The sequence below is a fragment of the Pangasianodon hypophthalmus genome, chromosome 22 (assembly GCF_027358585.1).
Source record: "Pangasianodon hypophthalmus isolate fPanHyp1 chromosome 22, fPanHyp1.pri, whole genome shotgun sequence".
NCBI classification, from domain to species: Eukaryota; Metazoa; Chordata; class Actinopteri; order Siluriformes; family Pangasiidae; genus Pangasianodon; species Pangasianodon hypophthalmus.
Window position 1 is genome coordinate 20,936,299 of NC_069731.1, and position 21,329 is coordinate 20,957,627.

General features: G+C 43.6%; 1 protein-coding gene across 11 annotated transcripts in view; it reads left to right on the plus strand.

Moving 5' to 3' along the window:
* The window catches only part of dip2ca (disco-interacting protein 2 homolog Ca), a 93,360-nt gene that overhangs the window by 23,141 nt on the left and 48,890 nt on the right, over window positions 1-21,329 (plus strand). The gene's annotated exons all lie outside the window — the stretch shown is intronic.

Sequence of the window (21,329 nt, forward strand, 5' to 3'; positions counted from 1 at the left end):
ATTGCTTCTCTCCTTGCTGTGTGTCAGTGCGATGAGTTCGGGACAGACTGATCATTATTTCCTCACAGATGTGTTCTGATCATCAGCTGTACAATAAATGGAGATGTCCATTGATGCTGTATGACACACACACACACACACACACACACACACACACACACACACACACATGACCCCGTGAGACATACACAGTGTTACTCAGCTATGGAGTATCAGTACACTGCTGAAATATAGATCACTGAAATATATTTACATGCCACTTTCACTCCCTCTAACAAGAATTATCAGATAAATGTTCAGTAAATATTTAGAATAAAAACAGGATCGTCTCTAACAGACGCTAATAGAATGTGACCTGACAGTCAGTGTGTATATTAGCTAGCACTGGTTAGCTTACTACAGACAGATTTTTATTCAGTCAAAATTATTCAATTTTTAAAACTTTAATTCAAATATTATTCAATTTTAAAGTTCTGTAATCCATTTTTGATTTTCTTTCTAACTTATTGCCACACAGGACATTTCGATAAAAACCACAATTTTTTTTGTTCTTGCTTCATTTCTGTTCAACCAAACGATCAAACTGAAATGCAGACGTCTGACACTTTCTCCAAAGAGAAATCTCAGCACAGTCTCCTCTATTAAAACTAAACAATACTCACATTTTTAAAAATCTTACTCCTGATCTCCACCTGATCCTGAAAATTCCGTCTTCCTGAAGGAGTTATGTGTTTTTCCCACTTTAGTGTGCAGGGCTTTAAATGGGATACGAGTGTTTCCACTGCAGCGTCGTCTCGCTTCCACACTAACACCATTTACACACAGTTTATTAAAATGCAGAGTTATTGCTCAATGAAAAATTTAATCTTTGGCTGTAATTGGTAGTTTGCGGATGATGAAGGTGATGATGAAGGTGATGATGATGATGATGATTATGGCAGATGGGTGTTCAGTTCCTCCAACAGACGCTGGCATTTTGGTGATGAGTGATTTAACGCTGGACCGTCTGTCCCCCAACACACACACACACACACACACACACAAAAACACACACTGCTGTGTTCTTACTTTATTCCTCAGCTGTTTGAGTGTCTGTAAGCTCTCGGGAACTGAAACAGCAGATCAGCTCAGTGTGAAGTGAAACGAGTTTTATTCTGATAAATCACTGACCTTTATCATCGTCTGTGTGAGTGTGTGTGTGTGTGAGTGTGTGTGTGTGTGTGTGTGTGTGTGTGTCTGTGCACTGATATTCTGCAATGTGCTTTATTTCAGCTTCATTGATCTGATTTTTATACTTCTATATTTTCAGACGTTTTAACACACTGTGTACTGTATACTGATCACTAGGCCTTATTAGAATTATTAGATTTCTCAAATCAGCATATAATAGTCTCCTTATAAATAAATGTACACACATTAGTACTGTATTTATTTACATATTTTATATTATATTATGTATTATTGTGTGTTGTTCAGCAAATTATTGTGTATTAGGTAATAGGTTGCATATACAGTAGTTCGGTTATTATCTGTCATGTTGCACGACACTGTGGTATATTGATTAGTGTATTATTAGGACTCGTATACAACACACACAATACACACATACACACACACACACACACACAACACACATAATACACACAATTCATATACACACAATACATACACACAATACACACACACACACACAATACATACACACACAATACACACAATTCATACACACACACAATACACACAATTCATACACACACATATGGAATGCACTCCTCATAATGAAACATCTCAACTTTGTGCTGCTTTGACATTTAACTCACTGAGCTTCACTGTGACAAACAGAACACACACACACACACACACACATACACACACACACACACACACACACACACACACAATGATTGTAATGAGTGTGTGTTAAAGGGCTTTTCTCTGCTGAAGCTCACAAAGCAGGCAGCGGATCAAGTTACCGCTCACACACCCTCTCTCTCTCTCGCTCTCTCTCTCTCTCTCTCTCTCTCACTTCTTCTTCTTCTTCTTCTTTACTCTTCTCTCCCTGTCTCACTGCTTTGTGTTGTTAGGCGTGGCTCTCTGTTCCCCTGGTGTTACTCTTGAGGACTGCAGTGATTGTGTGTGTGTGTGTGTGTGTGAGAGAGAGAGCGAGAGAGTGTGTGTGCGTGTTTTGTCAGGTGTTTGAATATTTCAGTTCCTCTTTAATGCTGATGTAGATTTCAGTGGAAATCAAGGTACACTGTTTCTGTTTAAAATGGGCGGGGCTACGTATGAACTCAATGTGTGATGCCACTAAATAAACGCAACCACACTGAGCCAATCACATCTGATATGCAAATTATCAGGATAATGATGTGGCACTTTTCCTCACAAAGCCAGCTTGTTATTTAGTTTAGCTAATGTTACAGATATGACACTGTTGGAGATGGCACGGGGGCGTGTCCTAATTTACATGTTCATGGATTTTCATAGATTCTGCTATTTCTAGTGAAGGGAAAGATGTTTCTCAGTCATTTATATTCATTTTCTGGGCAATAAAAACTTTATACATGTTATGTTTCTATGTAAAATATTTTAATGACATGATGTTTTTATAAAAATCTCTGACACAGTGAGGTGACAATGAGGTATACTTTGTGTGTGTGTGTGTGTGTGTGTGAGGTTGAGTTCTCCACGGGGAACGTTCCGGCTCTTATTGGTTGTGTCAGGAGGAGTTCTCGGACTGTTGAGCGTTTGGCCAGCAGCAGGTCGGTGTGTTTAATCAGCTCTGGGGATTTGGAGGTGAAATCGGTTGCAGTGTGTTGGGACGAAGGGACACGAGTCTGCTCTTCATACACACTCTGTCTGTCAAGTGTTTTATTGTAGGGAAATGACACACAGATCAAATTATACTCAAAACCCAGTCATGGTGGAAATGTGCAGAAATAAAACCTTTCTATTTGTTTAACAGGAATAACTGGATTAGTTGATCTGCATCTCATATTCAGAATTCAAACATTTCTTAAATTTGTAAATTACGAGGAATAAAAATTGCAGCAACACTTTTTTAAGCAGCCGTGTAAATATTCGAACCAGAACGGAAAAATGTAAATTTGTGGCCAAGGCAGACGATAACGAAGAAATACTTCATACAGGAAATACTGAATTAACGAATCCTTCCATCCATCTGTCGTCTGTTTCCCGCATAAATAGCTGCTGTTTTCTACTGAGTGAAAACATTTACCACGTGAATATAACACGTGTGCAATAAACACACACACACCGAATAGTCTTGGGAAGGAGGTGGTGTGGAACTGTGTGTGTGTGTGTGTGTGTGTGTGTGTGTGAGAGAGAGAGAGAGAGAGAGAGAGAGAGAGACAGAGAGAGATGGAGTTTACAGGAAGTGAACTGGAAGAAGGTGTAGTTTTTTGTTTTCTTTTCTCTCTCAGCCGGAGCAGAACGATCAGAACGAGACATTCTCAGTTTAAATAATTTCTCTAAACACGACTCTTCTCCTCAACACAACAACATGTACACAGCACACACACACACACACACCCTCTCTTCTCACTGGTTTGTTGTTTTAAATGTGAAACTGAAAATGAAAGATGGCTGCCGCCCGTCTCCATGAGCCTGGTTGCTAGGCAACCTCCTCTCGTGCATCAGACTTTTCTGTGTGCGGTTCTCCCTGCGGTTCTCCTGAGAGGGCATGATGTAGATGAGGATGATGGTATGTTCTTTATTCCCCTGTTCACCTGCTGTGTGTAAAAGATTTACTGCAGTGCTTATTAACACACGGCTGATAGCGGTGACTACGGGAACACGCCGGTCTCTCAGGAACACCTGCTGGTCACGCGGATAGTTTAAGGATTTTGTGTTCATCTTGTGTGTCACAGAAATCAGCCATGACAAAGAGTTTAATAAACACAGATTTCAGAGCAGGATCACAGAATAAAAACAAAACATGCACTGAAAAGAGATCACAGATGTGTATTATTGTGTATAGACAAAGGACATATGTAGTGTGTGTGTGTGTGTGTGTGTGTGTTTAAGGCATGTGATCTGAGAGCTGAATAAAGCTGCATTGTGATGGTTTTTGTTTTATGCTTGAAAAAGACCCTGAAGTTTTTCATCATGACCTACAGACGTCATTTATAGCACAAATAAATCATGCAATAAATCATATACATTTCTGTTCCTGATCAGAATGTTCAGGTTCTAATCATGCTGCTGGTGTTAATCTTTATAATTATGTAATTTAATGGACTTACATTTAAAACAGAATAATCACTTGATGAAAAACGGCTTGTGATGCTGCCAGACACTGAGTCATGGCTAATGCTAATCACTCTGTGTTAGAGTGAAATATTCAATGGTTTTCTGTGTGTGTGTGTGTGTGTGTGTGTGTGTGTGTAGTGGGTATTCAATATTAAGGACTCTTTCCCTATAATTGACAGACACTTGTGTGTATTCTGTGTGTCTGAGTCGTTATTTCAGTATAAAAGCACATCAGCGCTTGTGGTTCTTTTGAAATCTGATGTGGCCTGAGCTGAGACGAAAACCAGAATCCAATGCCTTAACCAATCATCTGCCTCTGTTTCACACACTACACAACTCACACACTACACAACTCACACACTGTACACAACTCACACACTGTACACAACTCACACACTACACAACTCACACACTACACAACTCACACACTGTACACATCTCACACTGTACACAACTCACACACTACACATCTCACACACTGTACACATCTCACACTGTACACAACTCACACACTACACACAACTCACACACTGTACACAACTCACACACTACACACATCTCACACACTACACATCTCACACACTGCACAACTCACACACTGTACACAACTCACACACTACACATCTCACACACTGTACACAACTCACACACTACACATCTCACACACTGTACACAACTCACACTGTACACATCTCACACACTGCACAACTCACACACTGTACACATCTCACACACTGTACACAACTCACACACTACACATCTCACACACTGTACACATCTCACACTGTACACATCTCACACACTGTACACGACTCACACACTACACAACTCACACACTACACACATCTCACACACTGTACACATCTCACACTGTACACATCTCACACACTGTACACAACTCACACACTACACACATCTCACACTACACAACTCACACACTACACACATCTCACACACTACACATCTCACACACTACACAACTCACACACTACACACATCTCACACACTACACAACTCACACACTACACACATCTCACACACTACACAACTCACACACTGTACACAACTCACACACTACACAACTCACACACTGTACACAACTCACACACTACACAACTCACACACTGTACACAACTCACACACTACACATCTCACACACTGTACACAACTCACACACTACACAACTCACACACTACACACATCTCACACACTGTACACATCTCACACTGTACACATCTCACACACTGTACACAACTCATACACTACACAACTCACACACTACACACATCTCACACACTGTACACATCTCACACTGTACACATCTCACACACTGTACACAACTCACACACTACACACATCTCACACACTACACAACTCACACACTACACAACTCACACACTACACATCTCACACACTACACAACTCACACACTACACACATCTCACACACTACACAACTCACACACTACACACATCTCACACACTACACAACTCACACACTGTACACAACTCACACACTACACAACTCACACACTGTACACAACTCACACACTACACATCTCACACTGTACACATCTCACACACTACACATCTCACACACTGTACACAACTCACACACTGTACACAACTCACACACTACACAACTCACACACTGTACACATCTCACACACTACACATCTCACACACTGTACACATCTCACACTGTACACAACTCACACACTACACATCTCACACACTGTACACATCTCACACTGTACACAACTCACACACTACACACAACTCACACACTGTACACAACTCACACACTACACACATCTCACACACTACACATCTCACACGCTGCACAACTCACACACTGTACACAACTCACACACTACACATCTCACACACTGTACACAACTCACACACTACACATCTCACACACTGTACACAACTCACACTGTACACATCTCACACACTGCACAACTCACACACTGTACACATCTCACACACTGTACACAACTCACACACTACACATCTCACACACTGTACACATCTCACACTGTACACATCTCACACACTGTACACGACTCACACACTACACAACTCACACACTACACACATCTCACACACTGTACACATCTCACACTGTACACATCTCACACACTGTACACAACTCACACACTACACACATCTCACACTACACAACTCACACACTACACACATCTCACACACTACACATCTCACACACTACACAACTCACACACTACACACATCTCACACACTACACAACTCACACACTACACACATCTCACACACTACACAACTCACACACTGTACACAACTCACACACTACACAACTCACACACTGTACACAACTCACACACTACACATCTCACACACTGTACACAACTCACACACTACACAACTCACACACTACACACATCTCACACACTGTACACATCTCACACTGTACACATCTCACACACTGTACACAACTCATACACTACACAACTCACACACTACACACATCTCACACACTGTACACATCTCACACTGTACACATCTCACACACTGTACACAACTCACACACTACACACATCTCACACACTACACAACTCACACACTACACAACTCACACACTACACATCTCACACACTACACAACTCACACACTACACACATCTCACACACTACACAACTCACACACTACACACATCTCACACACTACACAACTCACACACTGTACACAACTCACACACTACACAACTCACACACTGTACACAACTCACACACTACACACATCTCACACACTACACATCTCACACACTACACAACTCACACACTACACACATCTCACACACTACACATCTCACACACTACACAACTCACACACTGTACACAACTCACACACTGTACACATCTCACACACTACACAACTCACACACTGTACACAACTCACACACTGTACACATCTCACACACTACACAACTCACACACTACACACATCTCACACACTACACATCTCACACACTACACAACTCACACACTGTACACAACTCACACACTGTACACAACTCACACACTACACAACTCACACACTGTACACAACTCACACACTGTACACATCTCACACACTACACAACTCACACACTGTACACAACTCACACACTGTACACATCTCACACACTATACAACTCACACACTACACAACTCACACACTGTACACAACTCACACACTGTACACATCTCACACACTACACAACTCACACACTGTACACATCTCACAAACTACACAACTCACACACTGTACACATCTCACACTGTACACATCTCACACTGTACACAACTCACACACTGTACACATCTCACACACTACACATCTCACACACTGTACACATCTCACAAACTACACAACTCACACACTGTACACATCTCACACTGTACACATCTCACACTGTACACAACTCACACACTGTACACATCTCACACACTACACATCTCACACACTGTACACATCTCACACACTACACACATCTCACACACTGTACACAACTCACACTGTACACAACTCGCACACTACACAACTCACACTGTACACATCTCACACACTACACAACTCACACACTGTACACATCTCACACTGTACACATCTCACACACTACACAACTCACACGCTGTACACATCTCACACACTGTACACATCTCACACACTGCACAACTCACACACTGTACACATCTCACACACTACACATCTCACACACTGTACACAACTCACACACTACACATCTCACACACTGTACACATCTCACACACTGTACACATCTCACACACTACACAACTCACACACTATACAACTCACACACTGTAGACATCTCACACACTACACAACTCACACACTACACATCTCACACACTGTACACAACTCACACACTGTACACATCTCACACACTACACAACTCACACACTACACATCTCACACACTGTACACAACTCACACACTACACATCTCACACACTGTACACAACTCACACTGTACACATCTCACACACTATACAACTCACACACTGTAGACATCTCACACACTACACAACTCACACACTACACATCTCACACACTGTACACATCTCACACACTACACATCTCACACACTACACACATCTCACACACTACACACATCTCACACACTACACAACTCACACACTGTACACATCTCACACTGTACACATCTCACACACTACACAACTCACACGCTGTACACATCTCACACACTGTACACATCTCACACACTGCACAACTCACACTGTACACATCTCACACACTACACATCTCACACACTGTACACAACTCACACACTACACATCTCACACACTGTACACATCTCACACACTGTACACAACTCACTCACTATACAACTCACACTGTAGACATCTCACACACTACACAACTCACACACTACACATCTCACACACTGTACACAACTCACACACTGTAGACATCTCACACACTACACAACTCACACACTACACATCTCACACACTGTACACAACTCACACACTACACATCTCACACACTGTACACAACTCACACTGTACACATCTCACACACTATACAACTCACACACTGTAGACATCTCACACACTACACAACTCACACACTACACATCTCACACACTGTACACATCTCACACACTACACAACTCACACACTACACATCTCACACACTGTACACATCTCACACACTACACAACTCACACACTGTACACAACTCACACACTGTACACATCTCACACACTGTACACATCTCACACACTACACAATTCACACACTGTACACATCTCACACGCTGTACACATCTCACACACTACACATCTCACACACTGTACACAACTCACACTGTACACATCTCACACACTGTACACATCTCACACACTATACATCTCACACACTACACAACTCACACTGTACACATCTCACACACTACACAACTCACACACTACACAACTCACACGCTGTACACATCTCACACACTGTACACAACTCACACACTATACAACTCACACACTACACAACTCACACCCTGTACACAACTCACACACTGTACACACTCACACACTGTACACATCTCACACACTACACATCTCACACACTACACAACTCACACACTGTACACATCTCACACACTGTACACATCTCACACACTACACATCTCACACACTATACACATCTCACACACTACACATCTCACACACTACACAACTGACACTGTACACAACTCACACTGTACACAACTCACACGCTGTACACATCTCACACGCTGTACACATCTCACACACTGTACACATCTCACACTGTACACATCTCACACACTGTACACGACTCACACACTACACAACTCACACACTACACACATCTCACACACTGTACACATCTCACACTGTACACATCTCACACACTGTACACAACTCACACACTACACACATCTCACACTACACAACTCACACACTACACACATCTCACACACTACACATCTCACACACTACACAACTCACACACTACACACATCTCACACACTACACAACTCACACACTACACACATCTCACACACTACACAACTCACACACTGTACACAACTCACACACTACACAACTCACACACTGTACACAACTCACACACTACACATCTCACACACTGTACACAACTCACACACTACACAACTCACACACTACACACATCTCACACACTGTACACATCTCACACTGTACACATCTCACACACTGTACACAACTCATACACTACACAACTCACACACTACACACATCTCACACACTGTACACATCTCACACTGTACACATCTCACACACTGTACACAACTCACACACTACACACATCTCACACACTACACAACTCACACACTACACAACTCACACACTACACATCTCACACACTACACAACTCACACACTACACACATCTCACACACTACACAACTCACACACTACACACATCTCACACACTACACAACTCACACACTGTACACAACTCACACACTACACAACTCACACACTGTACACAACTCACACACTACACACATCTCACACACTACACATCTCACACACTACACAACTCACACACTACACACATCTCACACACTACACATCTCACACACTACACAACTCACACACTGTACACAACTCACACACTGTACACATCTCACACACTACACAACTCACACACTGTACACAACTCACACACTGTACACATCTCACACACTACACAACTCACACACTACACACATCTCACACACTACACATCTCACACACTACACAACTCACACACTGTACACAACTCACACACTGTACACAACTCACACACTACACAACTCACACACTGTACACAACTCACACACTGTACACATCTCACACACTACACAACTCACACACTGTACACAACTCACACACTGTACACATCTCACACACTATACAACTCACACACTACACAACTCACACACTGTACACAACTCACACACTGTACACATCTCACACACTACACAACTCACACACTGTACACATCTCACAAACTACACAACTCACACACTGTACACATCTCACACTGTACACATCTCACACTGTACACAACTCACACACTGTACACATCTCACACACTACACATCTCACACACTGTACACATCTCACAAACTACACAACTCACACACTGTACACATCTCACACTGTACACATCTCACACTGTACACAACTCACACACTGTACACATCTCACACACTACACATCTCACACACTGTACACATCTCACACACTACACACATCTCACACACTGTACACAACTCACACTGTACACAACTCGCACACTACACAACTCACACTGTACACATCTCACACACTACACAACTCACACACTGTACACATCTCACACTGTACACATCTCACACACTACACAACTCACACGCTGTACACATCTCACACACTGTACACATCTCACACACTGCACAACTCACACACTGTACACATCTCACACACTACACATCTCACACACTGTACACAACTCACACACTACACATCTCACACACTGTACACATCTCACACACTGTACACATCTCACACACTACACAACTCACACACTATACAACTCACACACTGTAGACATCTCACACACTACACAACTCACACACTACACATCTCACACACTGTACACAACTCACACACTGTACACATCTCACACACTACACAACTCACACACTACACATCTCACACACTGTACACAACTCACACACTACACATCTCACACACTGTACACAACTCACACTGTACACATCTCACACACTACACAACTCACACACTGTACACATCTCACACTGTACACATCTCACACACTACACAACTCACACGCTGTACACATCTCACACACTACACAACTCACACACTACACATCTCACACACTGTACACATCTCACACACTACACATCTCACACACTGTACACATCTCACACTGTACACATCTCACACACTACACAACTCACACGCTGTACACATCTCACACACTGTACACATCTCACACACTGCACAACTCACACTGTACACATCTCACACACTACACATCTCACACACTGTACACAACTCACACACTACACATCTCACACACTGTAGACATCTCACACACTACACAACTCACACACTACACATCTCACACACTACACACATCTCACACACTACACAACTCACACACTGTACACATCTCACACTGTACACATCTCACACACTACACAACTCACACGCTGTACACATCTCACACACTGTACACATCTCACACACTGCACAACTCACACTGTACACATCTCACACACTACACATCTCACACACTGTACACAACTCACACACTACACATCTCACACACTGTACACATCTCACACACTGTACACAACTCACTCACTATACAACTCACACTGTAGACATCTCACACACTACACAACTCACACACTACACATCTCACACACTGTACACAACTCACACACTGTAGACATCTCACACACTACACAACTCACACACTACACATCTCACACACTGTACACAACTCACACACTACACATCTCACACACTGTACACAACTCACACTGTACACATCTCACACACTATACAACTCACACACTGTAGACATCTCACACACTACACAACTCACACACTACACATCTCACACACTACACAACTCACACACTACACATCTCACACACTGTACACATCTCACACACTACACAACTCACACACTACACATCTCACACACTGTACACATCTCACACACTACACAACTCACACACTGTACACAACTCACACACTGTACACATCTCACACACTGTACACATCTCACACACTACACAATTCACACACTGTACACATCTCACACGCTGTACACATCTCACACACTACACATCTCACACACTGTACACAACTCACACTGTACACATCTCACACACTGTACACATCTCACACACTATACATCTCACACACTACACAACTCACACTGTACACATCTCACACACTACACAACTCACACACTACACAACTCACACGCTGTACACATCTCACACACTGTACACAACTCACACACTATACAACTCACACACTACACAACTCACACCCTGTACACAACTCACACACTGTACACACTCACACACTGTACACATCTCACACACTACACATCTCACACACTACACAACTCACACACTGTACACATCTCACACACTGTACACATCTCACACACTACACATCTCACACACTATACACATCTCACACACTACACATCTCACACACTACACAACTGACACTGTACACAACTCACACTGTACACAACTCACACGCTGTACACATCTCACACGCTGTACACATCTCACACACTACACAACTCACACTGTACACAACTGACACTGTACACAACTCACACTGTACACATCTCACATGCTGTACACATCTCACACACTGTACACATCTCACACTGTACACATCTCACACACTATACAACTCACACACTGTACACATCTCACACACTACACAACTCACACACTGTACACAACTCACACACTACACATCTCACACACTGTACACAACTCACACACTACACATCTCACACACTGTACACAACTCACACTGTACACAACTCACACACTGTACACATCTCACACGCTGTACACAACTCACACACTGTACACATCTCACACACTGTACACATCTCACACACTGTACACAACTCACAAACTACACATCTCACACACACTGTACACAACTCACACACTACACATCTCACACACTATACAACTCACACACTGTACACATCTCACACACTGTACACAACTCACTCACTGTACACAACTCACACACTGTACACATCTCACACACTGTACACATCTCACACTGTACACATCTCACACACTACACAACTCACACACTGTACACATCTCACACTGTACACAACTCACACACTGTACACAGCTCACACACTGTACACATCTCACACACTACACAACTCACACACTGTACACATCTCACACACTACACAACTCACACACTATACAACTCACACACTGTACACATCTCACACACTGTACACAACTCACACACTACACATCTCACACACTATACAACTCACACACTGTACACAACTCACACACTGTACACAACTCACACACTACACAACTCACACACTGTACACATCTCACACTGTACACATCTCACACACTACACATCTCACACACTATACAACTCACACACTGTACACAACTCACACACTGTACACATCTCACACACTACACAACTCACACACTACACACATCTCACACACTGTACACAACTCACACACTGTACACAACTCACACACTACACAACTCACACACTACACAACTCACACACTGTACACATCTCACACACTGTACACAACTCACACACTGTACACATCTCACACACTACACAACTCACACACTGTACACATCTCACACACTGCACAACTCACACACTGTACACATCTCACACACTACACATCTCACACACTGTACACATCTCACACACTGTACACAACTCACACACTGTACACATCTCACACACTATACACAACTCACACACTACACATCTCACACACTGTACACATCTCACACACTGTACACAACTCACACACTGTACACATCTCACACACTACACATCTCACACACTGTACACATCTCACACTGTACACAACTCACACACTACACAACTCACACACTGTACACAACTCACACACTACACAACTCACACACTGTACACAACTCACACTGTACACATCTCACACACTGTACACAACTCATACACTGTACACATCTCACACACTATACAACTCACACACTGTACACAACTCACACACTACACAACTCACACACTACACACATCTCACACACTACACATCTCACACACTACACACATCTCACACACTACACAACTCACACTGTACACAACTCACACACTACACAACTCACACACTACACACATCTCACACACTGTACACAACTCACACACTACACATCTCACACACTACACACATCTCACACACTACACAACTCACACACTGTACACATCTCACACTGTACACATCTCACACACTACACAACTCACACACTACACACATCTCACACACTACACATCTCACACACTACACATCTCACACACTACACACATCTCACACACTACACAACTCACACTGTACACAACTCACACACTACACAACTCACACGCTGTACACATCTCACACACTGTACACATCTCACACACTACACAACTCACACACTACACAACTCACACGCTGTACACATCTCACACACTGTACACAACTCACACTGTACACAACTCACACACTACACATCTCACACGCTGTACACAACTCACACACTGTACAACTCACACACTATACACATCTCACACACTACACATCTCACACACTGTACACAACTCACACACTGTACACAACTCACACACTATACAACTCACACACTACACAACTCACACACTGTACACAACTCACACACTGTACACATCTCACACACTGTACACAACTCACACACTGTACACAACTCACACACTGTACACATCTCACACGCTGTACACATCTCACACACTGTACACAACTCACACACTACACAACTCACACACTGTACACATCTCACACGCTGTACACATCTCACACACTGTACACAACTCACACACTACACAACTCACACACTACACAACTCACACGCTGTACACATCTCACACGCTGTACACATCTCACACACTGTACACAACTCACACACTACACAACTCACACACTCTACACAACTCACACTGTACACATCTCACTCACTGTACAACTCACACACTGTACACAACTCACACTGTACACATCTCACTCACTGTACAACTTACACACTATACACATCTCACACACTACACATCTCACACGCTGTACACATCTCACACACTGTACACAACTCACACACTGTACAACTCACACACTATACACATCTCACACACTACACATCTCACACACTGTACACATCTCACACACTGTACACAACTCACACACTGTACACAACTCACACACTACACAACTCACACACTGTACACATCTCACATGCTGTGAGTTTGGGCAGGGTGAGGGGTTTGACTTTGGGTGGAGAATGTTGACATTACTCACAATCGTGGACACTCTTATAAGCTGTGTGTGTGTGTTTGAGTGTGTGTTTATGTGTGTGTGTTTGAGTGTGTGTTTATGTGTGTGTGTTTGAGTGTGTGTTTATGAGTGTGTGTTTGAGTGTGTGTTTGAGTGTGTGTTTATGAGTGTGTGTTTGAATGTGTGTTTATGTGTGTGTTTGAGTGTGTGTTTATGTGTGTGTGTTTGAGTGTGTGTTTATGAGTGTGTGTTTGAGTGTGTGTTTGAGTGTGTGTTTATGAGTGTGTGTTTGAGTGTGTTTGAGTGTGTGTTTATAGAGATGCCCAGTCCTCACCTCTCAGCTGTAAGACTTAAAAACTTCTCTTTCAAACTCAGAGAGAAAACATGTTTCTCTGCTGCTTCAGATGTCAAAAACATTTCTATTGGCTGATCACTGATGATGCAACCGGAAGAAACATTCAGCTCCAGGAATGTCTTGGAAACCCTGAAACATTTTTTTTTTAGATTGTTACCTCCTTTTACTCGGGAATAATGTGTTTTTATTGCCATGGTAACTGTGTTGGTGATGTTGGAGGCTTGTCGCTCCTCCCCCTTCCTCCTATTCCTCCTGTAACAGATTCATTCATTAAAAATGCATCAGAGACTCAGAGAAGAGATTTAAAGAATCACATCCATGTCTCAGCAGGAGACCAACGACTACCACATTCTTCTTCCACATGCACACGTCTGTGAAGCTGCTGTGTGACAGTATGTCTTCTAAAAGAGCTGTACAAACAAAACTGAATTAAAATGTATGATCAAGTATGCCTCACTGCATCTGTTCAATGTACAGAAAATATTCATATGTATAAACATTATTGAACATAATCACATTCAGAAGTGCAGAAATTAACTGTGTTTCAGACACACATTAAAAGCCTGCTCTGCGATGCGTCTTTTCCACTGTCCTGCAGCTTTAGAGATATTTCACTGCTGCTTGGGTCTGAGCCTTTTTAAGACTCCTCATGATTCTGTGACCTTGCGACCTCATGACCTCGTGACCCCGTGACCCTGAGACCCGAAGCTTCATGCTGAATGCCAGTGTCATTCTAATACACATTCACACAGAGACCATTATACAAAGTGTCCTGTCCTACACTGCCAGTGCCATGACACATGTGCTGTCTAGCAGAATGTACTGAATGTTATACATGAGGGTGTGTTTAAGATGCATGGCTCTGGTGACACACACATACACATACATACACACACTCATATACACACACACACTGTACTGCACCTGTTCAGCCTCTCATCAGAGGACCCACAGGGACACCGCACTTAGTCTGTTGCCATGGTGACGGTTGCTTTATTTTGTGTTCTCTTGTGAGGCCCACATACCTACACACTACTGCTCCTCATTCATAACCTTCAGCTCTGTGTGTTCTACAGCTCTGTGTATACTTCAGCTCTGTGTGTTCTACAGCTCTGTGTATATTGCAGCTCTGTGTATACTACAGCTCTGTGTATACTGCAGCTCTGTGTATACTTCAGCTCTGTGTTCTACAGCTCTGTGTATACTGCAGCTCTGTGTATACTGCAGCTCTGTGTGTTCTGCAGCTCTGTGTATACTGCAGCTCTGTGTGTTCTACAGCTCTGTGTATACTGCAGCTCTGTGTGTTCTACAGCTCTGTGTATACTGCAGCTCTGTGTGTTCTACAGCTCTGTGTATACTGCAGCTCTGTGTTCTACAGCTCTGTGTATACTTCAGCTCTGTGTTCTACAGCTCTGTGTATACTGCAGCTCTGTGTTCTACAGCTCTGTGTATACTGCAGCTCTGTGTGTTCTGCAGCCCTGTGTGTTCTACAGCTCTGTGTATACTGCAGCTCTGTGTTCTACAGCACTGTGTATTCTGCAGCTCTGTGTGTTCTACAGCTCTGTGTATTCTACAGCTCTGTGTTCTACAGCTCTGTGTATTCTGCAGCTCTGTGTGTTCTACAGCTCTGTGTATACTGCAGCTCTGTGTATACTGCAGCTCTGTGTGTTCTACAGCACTGTGTATACTGCAGCTCTGTGTTCTACAGCTCTGTGTATTCTACAGCTCTGTGTTCTACAGCTCTGTGTTCTACAGCTCTGTGTATACTGCAGCTCTGTGTTCTACAGCTCTGTGTATACTGCAGCTCTGTGTGTTCTACAGCTCTGTGTATACTGCAGCTCTGTGTTCTACAGCTCTGTGTTCTACAGAAGCTCTGTGTGTTCTGCAGCTCTGTGTGTTCTACAGCTCTGTGTATACTGCAGCTCTGTGTATACTGCAGCTCTGTGTATACTGCAGCTCTGTGTGTTCTACAGCTCTGTGTATACTGCAGCTCTGTGTTCTACAGCTCTGTGTATTCTACAGCTCTGTGTTCTACAGCACTGTGTATACTGCAGCTCTGTGTATACTGCACTGTGTATACTACAGTTATGTGTATACTGCAGCTCTGTGTATACTGCAGCTCTGTGTTCTACAGCTCTGTGTTCTACAGCAGCTCTGTGTTCTACAGAAGCTCTGTGTGTTCTATAGCTCTGTGTATTCTGCAGCTCAGTGTTCTGCAGCTCTGTGTATACTGCAGCTGTGTGTTCTGCAGCTCTGTGTGTTCTACAGCTCTGTGTATTCTACAGCTCTGTGTATTCTGCAGCTCTGTGTGTTCTACAGCTCTGTGTATTCTGCAGCTCTGTGTATTCTGCAGCTCTGTGTTCTACAGCTCTGTGTTCTACAGCAGCTCTGTGTTCTACAGAAGCTCTGTGTGTTCTACAGCTCTGTGTATTCTGCAGCTCAGTGTTCTGCAGCTCTGTGTGTTCTACAGCTCTGTGTTCTACAGCTCTGTGTATTCTACAGCTCTGTGTATACTGCAGCTCTGTGTATTCTGCAGCTCTGTGTATACTGCAGCTGTGTGTATTCTGCAGCTCTGTGTTCTGCAGCTCTGTGTATACTGCAGCTCTGTGTTCTGCAGCTCTGTGTATACTGCAGCTGTGTGTTCTGCAGCTCTGTGTGTTCTACAGCTCTGTGTATTCTGCAGCTCTGTGTATTCTGCAGCTCTGTGTGTTCTACAGCTCTGTGCATACTGCAGCTCTGTGTATACTGCAGCTCTGTGTATTCTGCAGGTCTGTGTGTTCTACAGCTCTGTGTTCTACAGCTCTGTGTTCTACAGCTCTGTGTATTCTACAGCTCTGTGTGTACTGCAGCTCTGTGTTCTACAGCTCTGTGTATTCTGCAGCTCTGTGTTCTACAGCTCTGTGTATACTGCAGCTCTGTGTTCTACAGCTCTGTGTTCTACAGCAGCTCTGTGTTCTACAGCTCTGTGTGTTCTACAGTCTGTGTATACTGCAGCTCTGTGTATTCTGCAGCTCTGTGTATACTGCAGCTCTGTGTTCTACAGCTCTGTGTTCTACAGCTCTGTGTATACTGCAGCTCTGTGCTCTACAGCTCTGTGTGTTCTGCAGCTCTGTGTGTTCTACAGCTCTGTGTATACTGCAGCTCTGTGTATACTGCAGCTCTGTGTATACTGCAGCTGTGTGTTCTACAGCTCTGTGTATTCTGCAGCTCTGTGTATTCTACAGCTCTGTGTATACTGCAGCTCTGTGTATTCTGCAGCTCTGTGTTCTACAGCTCTGTGTATACTGCAGCTGTGTGTTCTGCAGCTCTGTGTGTTCTACAGCTCTGTGTATTCTGCAGCTCTGTGTTCTACAGCTCTGTGTATACTGCAGCTCTGTGTGTTCTACAGCTCTGTGTGTTCTACAGCTCTGTGCATACTGCAGCTCTGTGTTTACTGCAGCTCTGTGTATTCTGCAGCTCTGTGTGTTCTACAGCTCTGTGTATACTGCAGCTCTGTGTGTTCTACAGCTCTGTGTATACTGCAGCTCTGTGTTCTACAGCTCTGTGTTCTACAGCAGCTCTGTGTTCTACAGAAGCTCTGTGTGTTCTGCAGCTCTGTGTGTTCTACAGCTCTGTGTATACTGCAGCTCTGTGTATACTGCAGCTCTGTGTATTCTGCAGCTCTGTGTTCTGCAGCTCTGTGTATACTGCAGCTGTGTGTTCTGCAGCTCTGTGTGTTCTACAGCTCTGTGCATACTGCAGCTCTGTGTATACTGCAGCTCTGTGTATTCTGCAGGTCTGTGTGTTCTACAGCTCTGTGTTCTACAGCTCTGTGTTCTACAGCTCTGTGTATTCTACAGCTCTGTGTGTACTGCAGCTCTGTGTATACTGCAGCTCTGTGTGTTCTACAGCTCTGTGTGTTCTACAGCTCTGTGTATACTGCAGCTCTGTGCTCTACAGCTCTGTGTGTTCTGCAGCTCTGTGTGTTCTACAGCTCTGTGTATACTGCAGCTCTGTGTATACTGCAGCTGTGTGTTCTACAGCTCTGTGTATTCTGCAGCTCTGTGTATTCTACAGCTCTGTGTATACTGCAGCTCTGTGTATTCTGCAGCTCTGTGTTCTACAGCTCTGTGTATTCTGCAGCTCTGTGTTCTACAGCTCTGTGTATACTGCAGCTCTGTGTATTCTGCAGCTCTGTGTTCTACAGCTCTGTGTATACTGCAGCTGTGTGTTCTGCAGCTCTGTGTGTTCTACAGCTCTGTGTATTCTGCAGCTCTGTGCTCTACAGCTCTGTGTATACTGCAGCTCTGTGTTCTACAGCTCTGTGTATTCTGCAGCTCTGTGTGTTCTACAGCTCTGTGTGTTCTACAGCTCTGTGTATACTGCAGCTCTGTGTGTTCTGCAGCTCTGTGTGTTCTACAGCTCTGTGCATACTGCAGCTCTGTGTTTACTGCAGCTGTGTGTATTCTGCAGCTCTGTGTGTTCTACAGCTCTGTGTATACTGCAGCTCTGTGTGTTCTACAGCTCTGTGTATACTGCAGCTCTGTGTGTTCTGCAGCTCTGTGTGTTCTACAGCTCTGTGTGTTCTACAGCTCTGTGTATACTGCAGCTCTGTGTGTTCTGCAGCTCTGTGTGTTCTACAGCTCTGTGTGTTCTACAGCTCTGTGTATACTGCACCTCTGTGTATACTGCAGCTCTGTGTTCTACATCTCTGTGTATACTGCAGCTCTGTGTATTCTGCAGCTCTGTGTGTTCTACAGCTCTGTGTTCTACAGCAGCTCTGTGTTCTACAGCTCTGTGTTCTACAGCTCTGTGTATACTGCAGCTCTGTGTATACTGCAGCTCTGTGTTTACTGCAGCTGTGTGTTCTACAGCTCTGTGTATTCTGCAGCTCTGTGTATTCTACAGCTCTGTGTATACTGCAGCTCTGTGTATTCTGCAGCTCTGTGTTCTACAGCTCTGTGTATACTGCAGCTGTGTGTTCTGCAGCTCTGTGTGTTCTACAGCTCTGTGTGTTCTACAGCTCTGTGTATTCTGCAGCTCTGTGTTCTACAGCTCTGTGTATACTG